An 8,137-nucleotide genomic window follows, 5' to 3' on the forward strand; every position below is an offset into this window, starting at 1 on the left:
CCATCGATCGCTATACATTTTTTCCACCTGTTTGACAATTTGTGGATGCCACGCCAAAAAAATTGTTGCTCTTTTGAGCCAAACCAGTCATCTAGCCATTTTCGTACATCTTCGTAAGAAGTGAAGCGCTGCTGAGCAAGTGCGTGTCCCATCGATGCAAATAAGTGATAATCGGACGGAGCCAAGTCTGATGAGTAAGCTGCATGCGAAAGTATTTCCCAATCAAATGCCTCAATCGTTTCCTTGACCAGTTTTGTTATGTGTGATGGTGCATTATCATAAAGCAAAATCACTTTATGTTGCCTTTTTTGATATTTCGATCGTTTTTCATACAAAGCTTGATTCAAATTGATCATTTGTTATCGGTAGCGTTCAATATTAATGGTTTTGCCAGGTTTTAGCAGCTCATAATAGATCACTCCTTTCTGATCCCACCAAACACAGAGCATTGTCTTCCGTCCATAGCGATTTGGCCTTGCAGTCGATGTCGATGGTTCACCTGGAGTTACCCATGATCTTTTACGCTTAGGATTCTCAAAATATACCACTTTTCCACTTTTCATCGCCAGTTCGATGGAGAAATGACTTTCTTTTGTACCTGGCGAGCAGCATTTCGCAAGTGGTTTTTCGGTTTTCCTGCTTTCTTTCAGTTCATGTGGAACCTATTTTCCCATCTTCTAAATCTTTCCCATGGATTTCAAACGTATGGAGATGGCTTCTCGTGTCACATTCAATTGATCCGCGAGTTGTTGAGTTTGAGCGTCATCCTCATCCAACAATGCTTGCAATTCTCTGTCTTCAAACTTTTTCGATGGTTTTCCACGTTCTTCGTTTCTTATGTCAAAATCGCTACTTTTGAATTTTTTAAACTACTCAAAGCACTGTGATTTACCAAGAGCATGTTCACCGTAAGCTTTGACAAGCATTCGATGAGATTCTGCAGCAGTTTTCTTCAAATGGTAACAGAAAATCAATGCTGTCCGCAAATCATAGTTTCCAGGCACAAAATTCAACATGTTCAATGCTATTACAAACTATATTGTTGTATGAAACTTGTATTGTTGTGAGTTGGAAATCTTTGTCAGATGTCAGAACAAGGAAATGGTATCACTGGCGCCGTCTGACGGCAATTACATTGACAGCCATCTATTCCGTAAATTCCGGTTTCATATTTACATACCTGATACCAGGTGTACAAATATGAAATGATGATTTTTTTCCCAAAAAAAACATGTTAAATTCGGAAGAATGATAAAAAGAGATTTATTCAAAGTATGCTCCAGTGCTAGTTACACATTTTTCCCATCTTTCGGGCGATATCACGCCAGTAAAAATCTTCCCCTTTTGCCATGAACCATCGAGTCATTTTTTCACATCTTCGTACGAACCAAAGCGCTGCTCAGCAAGTGCGTGACTCATGCAAACAAGTGGTAATCGGAAAGAGCCAAGTCTGGTGAGTAAGCCGCATGGGGTAGAATTTCCCAGCTGAGTGCTTCCAACATGTCCTGAACTAGTTTTGCCGTATGTGATGGAGCATTGTTATGGAGAAAAATGATCTTGTGTTGTCTCTTTTGGTATTCCGTTTTTTAAGCAGCGAACGGTTCAAATCGATCAATTATTGTTGATAACGTTTGGTATTAACCGTATTGCCAGGCTTCAATAGCTCATAATAGACCACATCCTTCTGATCCCACCAAACACAGAGCATCGTCTTCCTGCCAAAGCGATTCGGTCTTGCGGTCGATGTGGATGGTGCGTCTGGGTCTATTCATGATTTTTTGCGCTTGGGATTCTCAAAAAAAATCCACTTTTCATCCTCAGTAACGATACGATGCAAGAATGACTTTCTTCTGTATCATTCGAGCAAAATTTCACATGTGTTTTTGCGCCTCTCCATCTGTCTCTTCAATTCATGTGGCAGATGGGTGCTGACTTTCTGAATCTTTCCCATCTCTCGTAGGCGATTGGAAACAGCTTGTTGACTAACGCTCAATTGCTCTGCGAGTTGTTTTTATGTTTGTGAATTATTTTCATCCAGCAATGCTTGCAATTCCACGTCTTCGTACTTTTTGGGCGGTTTTCCGTGTTCCTTGTCTGCAACATCGAAATCTCCAATTTTGAAACGCTGAAACCATCGTTCACACGTTTTTTGCGATGGAGCATGTTCACCATAAGTTTCTCGAAGTAATCGGTATGATTCCGCAGCAGTTTTCTTCAAATGAAAACAAAAAAATTAATGCTGTCCGCGAATGCTCCTTATTTGGTACAAATTTTGTCATATTAAACACAGCAACACAATACTATGCAAATACTTTTCAATCAAATCACTTTGCGCGTTTGACACTTATTGATGGTGATACAATAAAATGGCGTAATCTTAAATTTTTGTACTTCACACTGCATTGGTACGTCATCTGTTTCTCAAATTGTCATTTCATACTTGTACACCTGATATATATATATATACATACACTGAAATAAACTGATTTTCATTTATTTCGGCACCCTTTCAAAATCGTTGCGTCTTCCCAAAAAAGTCGTATACGGTTCTGATCTCTAGTCAAAAAGATTAAGTTCCTTGACCTAAAAAGGACCGACGGTTGCATTGCCTGGATAATAGCGTCTCATATCGACGCTGATTCACATCTGGGACCTAATTCAAGTACTTCCGACTTTTGGCACATGCCTCAGAGCGATAACCACAAGAGCGGTGTCAGTTACGTCCTTTCTTGGCCCCCTTCTAATTCCTTCTTTTCATTGAAATAAAAGAATCTTGGGGCCTGGATGTAACAGAATAAATACTTATGTTCTGGTTTATAATAAATCTATTATGAACCGAAGAAACTAATCATTCGGTCAAATAAACGGAACAAATAAACAAAAACACATTTTTATATTTTATATTTTATATTTTATATTTTTTATATACATATAATATAGAATTTGTTTTTATGTAAACTATATACATAAAGTATGTGTTTATTACATACATGCAATAAAGATATGTTATTTAAAAGTATGTAAAAAATGATATAATTCAAAATTTTTGTACTTATATGTTCTTTGTGTAATAATATTACTTGAAAATATATTTTATACAACGGAAGTTTCTTCAATAACAATATAATTGAATTATATAATATGTACAGAAAAAATTTATACAACATTGATATAATAATATTAAATTGCAGTAATATTTCATATTGTAAATGTTGTAATATTATTACATAATTATATGCATGATGTGTAACAGTTTTATATCAAAGTAACTTGTGTTTATTATTTGTTATTTTCACGTTATATTACTGCAACAAACAGTGTTTACTGTTGTCTTCAATAAATTCTTGATAAAAAGAACGTTAGAGAAGGTTTTTGGCTTCTCAATATATTATCTATGCTAAAAAATGAGATCTTTTCTAAATTTTTTACGTTTTATTTTTAGATACTTTTTGTTTTAATTCCGAATATAATTTATAGACGAAATTCTTGCATCGCTTTCTAAACACTTTTTTATCTTGTAATGAAATAATGTTATTTAATCTTATAATGTTTTTCACTGGTAGAACTGGTGTGTAGTCAGTGCATATTAAAACTTGTTGTACACTAACCTAATTTGAATGTAAAAGTAGGATATCTCAATTAATAAAATATTCTATGTATATATTTTATCAAATAGCACAATAAAATGTATTGAGAATTTGCGATTTAATTTGTTTCTACATTTTATTAAACATACATCTTTATCGTCGATTTATTGTATACAATGGCTTTAGAATGCGCACCAGCTCTGTCATGAAAAACTATTAACTGATTCACTATTAACTGATTCAATTTGCTTTCACACTGATAGCTCAAATATGGATTAATAGCCAAATAATTTGATATATTATGATTTACAGGATTTGGAGACATTGGTAATGTCTTGGCTAAGCCATGCGCAGCGACACTGTCACGGGGAGCCGGCGAGTTCTGAGGGATCAAGATTATTGGATCTCAATAAGGACTGAACTAATCAAGGTTCTAAGTGTGCTCAATCGATTGCATCTGCTCGGAATATATAATGAAAGTGTTTTTATTTTTTCTCTATGTGCCTCTACGAGCGGAAATATTGCAATGCAAAATCTGAATCTTTGATATTTTTATTATCGTTGACCAGTGAAAAAATGTACTCTTGTCTGGTATTAGATGGCGGTAGAAGTGCCCGGATGCACATTTCAGTTATAACGTTTGGTAGCTTGCGGCGGTGTACGGGGCGCGGAGCGTTTCCTACTCCCCGCGCATCAAACTATCGATGGCGGATATTCAGCGCTTTAAAAATTAATATTTTAATTGCAAAAATTGAGAAATAGTCGAGAATTTTTCGAGAACTATGCTAGGAAATGATAAATAATAAAGCGATTTCTTTGTTATTTAAACTTATTTATTTACAACTTAACATAACAAAAGAAAACCGAATGGAAATTAAATTATACGTTGTTAATTAAGCTTTTAAATTTCTTTGTTATTTAAACCTATTTATTTACAACTTAATATAACAAAAGAAAACCGAATGGAAATGAAATTATACATTGTTAATTAAGCTAAACTAGGAAATGATAATGAAGAAGTGATTTATTCGACCTCGATTTCCATTTGTTTATAACTTAATATTTAATAAAAAGAGATCGGAGGAAAATGAAATTATATATTGGTATTTGTTAACTGAGTTAGGAAATGGTAAGCAATTTACTTGATAAAGTTTTATTTGATAACGATTTCTATTTGTTTATGACTTAATATTTAATAAAAGGAGATCGGAGGGAAATGAAATTATACATTAATATTTATTAATTAAGCTAAGATTTGTTAATTAAACTAAGAAATGATAATGAAAAAGTGATTTATTTCTATTTATTTATAATTAAAAATAACGAATATTTAAAATCCAATAGAAATAAAGATATACAGAAAATTTAATATATATACAGAATACAAATTGAACACTAGTATTTGTTAATTATTATCTTCGGAAAATACAGATGACTGTCATCTTGACGTTTTTACCGATTCAAGTAATCATATTTTTAATTCTCTGTCTGTTTTAAAATTTATTATATAAAAATTATTTCATAAAGAAAAAGAGCCATAGAGACTAATTTTGGCCTTCTCCAAATTTCGTGCAAACACATGAAAATCTATTTCTTGAAGTCAATTATAAGATAAATTGTTTATAAAAACGTTCATCACTACAAAATGCGTGATATCAGTACAAATTTATTTTTTAAAAAAGGTAAAAAGAACATGCTTCTCGAATAAAACCTAAATATTCAACCTAATTAATAATATTTTTAATTTTTCTTCAAAAATTTTCTTTATTGAAGATCTTATTCCAACCCAAGTAAAAGCAACTTTAATTCTCTGTCAAAAATTATTACTCTTCGAAAAAATTAATATATCAAATGAAAAATTCAGATGCTACAATCATCAATTCAGATGCTCTTAACTAATCAAGTTAAATTTTGTCAAATTAAAAAATAAAACACAAATGGTATTCTTGTTTAACACAAAACATTATCACAAAATTATATTACCTTGCTCAATTTAAATGTTACCACAAAAAAAATTAAAGAATTAATCGTATCAAATGAAAATTTAATTTAAATAGAAAAATTTTTCATGTAAAAACACTTGATACTTTGGTTCACAGCCGCCATTAATTGTTTTGAATATGCTGTCATTAATTGTTTTGAATATGTTTCTGAAATGTTCTTGTCTTACTGACTGATGATTTAGAAAATCATGTATAAGTTTCTGAGATCATAAATTCAATATTTCTTGATAAAATCTCAACTTTTTGGTATTGATTAAATGTGTATGTCATTCACTTAATTTAGCAATGATACTGCTAAATTAAGTGAATGACATACACATTTAATCAATACCAAATGAGGAACGTCAAGTTCTAATTTTGTATACAATCTGTTATTAATTCCTGTCGTTACACTGACATTGTCAATAGCAATTCCTACTAGATTGCATAAGAATAATTTATACAATGTTAAAGTATCTTTAACTACATTTGCTATTGATTCCACATCACATGTAGGTAATTCTAATAAGAATAAAAAAGTTGAAATAATTTTATCATTATTGTTATCAAAATAATCTATTCCAATCCCTAAAAACTTTGTATATGTTATATATATAATATCTGTTGATTCATGTAAAAATAAGCTAACTTTATTAAAACCAGTATTGATTGAATTTAAATCAAGCTGAAAATGAAGATATAAAGCACATTGAATTATAAACTGAATTAAACATCTGCATTTGAGGCTATGAATTTTCAAATGGGTAAACATATTAAGAATTTTAAGCACCATATATATGAACCATATATGTGAACACATCAAATACGACAAGATCAATCAAATTTTGGATGTTACAAATAATACATTACATATTCTTTTATTAAATCAATTTATTCCAGATATGATTGCGAGCTGATAACTTTCGGTTTCAACACATTCTGAAACGCTAATAATCCCCCCTAAATTAAATTAGAAGGAAAGTAAAAAATTTAATGCGAAAAATATTACCTCAGTCAGAATTCGAACCTGGGACCTCTCAACTTTCCGAAAAGAGTGTCTTAGTTGTCACATCCTTATTTTAAGAAACGGAGACGGTGGACGCAGAGCGGAGGCTCCTTGCGGTGATTATAATATATTTGAGCGAGAAAAGAATCGGAGTGATAAACCTTTTATTCCCGTCAGAAGGGAGTCGCCTTTATGCGCTGAGTTACTTTTGCGTAATAAAAATTTAAAAAAAAGGAAAAATATTACAGGAGAAAAATACGGGCGAAACGTGTGTTTTAATGTTTTTTATTGCAAAAAAAGGTAAAAATAATAAAGAAAACAAAAATAAAATAATAGAAACACAATTTTGAGTTCAACAGCTCGACGGGAGTGGCACCACTTTTATTATGCGGATCATTGCCTCTATACGGACCTTTGACTATAGGACTGATAGTAGAGTAACTTCAGACGTGTCGCCAAGCTGGAAGATTAGGCTCCGCTCCAGACAGTAATTTTCTGCGAAAGTGAGAAGCTTTGACTATAGTATATGCACGTTTACAGTGTGCAACAATTAGTAAAGGTCTCTGCTCCCCGAGGAAACTATTCAAAAGATTTTAGAATCTATTAATTTGCAAGGTACTGTGATTCTGTACTTGAGTAAACTTGGAAAACCAAATAAGGGGAAAATAGAAGAAGAAAAAGAAGGACGGGCAATGCTTACTACAAGCATGGCAACTTTCGTATTTGAACTTGTCACAATCTTTATTGTTCCTAACAATCTTCAGGCAATTTTATCGGCAATACCGAAAGTATGCATTTCCTATAGAAAAAATGAAGAACTAGCAGTCCATGTGTTTATAATCAACGGACGATCCGCAGAAGGGCTAAGTGAACATTTCGGTAGCGGATCTGGGTGATTGGCGGAAACCGGGTGATATTCCGGGGTCTCCTGTGTCCACCGAAGATCAACGAAGACTCGGAGGTCAAAAATCTCTACGTAGTGATACGTACTCTCTTACCAGATTTCGCGACCAGCCCTTCTAGTGCGGCCTATTTTGCGCTCCTGCGAACATTTTCTTATAATGTGCTGCAATATTTACAAGTAAACTCTCACAAATGAAAGTGCACAAATGCTAGCGGAACAGTTTAGTCGTCCTATTTACTCGCAACGCGATACACTGGGATGAGAGAAATAATGCGAAGAAATAATCCTATCCCTTTCCTTTGTGAGGCGTAGTCAGTGCTGCCAGATAGTTGAAAAATTGGACGGTAAATGGTAAACCAAAAAGCAGTAGATTTGAAATTCAAAGCGGTAGTTTTTTTTCAAGAAATTTTGTAAAACTGTTAGAAAATAAAAAAAAATATTGTAATTGTAATACATATTGAAAACAACTCAGTAGCAAATAAAGTAGAAATTATAATAAAAAGAATGTACTTTTTTCTTTAATCTTTATTTAGTCTCATTGAAAATGAGTATTACAAATTTTATAAAAAGTAACAGAAAAAATATTCTAATCTGTAAAATAAATAATTCAAATACTTATTATAAAAATAATACAACTTTCAATAATTTCATTAGTAGG

The sequence above is a fragment of the Atta cephalotes genome, assembly GCF_000143395.1.
Source record: "Atta cephalotes unplaced genomic scaffold scaffold00020, whole genome shotgun sequence".
NCBI lineage: Eukaryota > Metazoa > Arthropoda > Insecta > Hymenoptera > Formicidae > Atta > Atta cephalotes.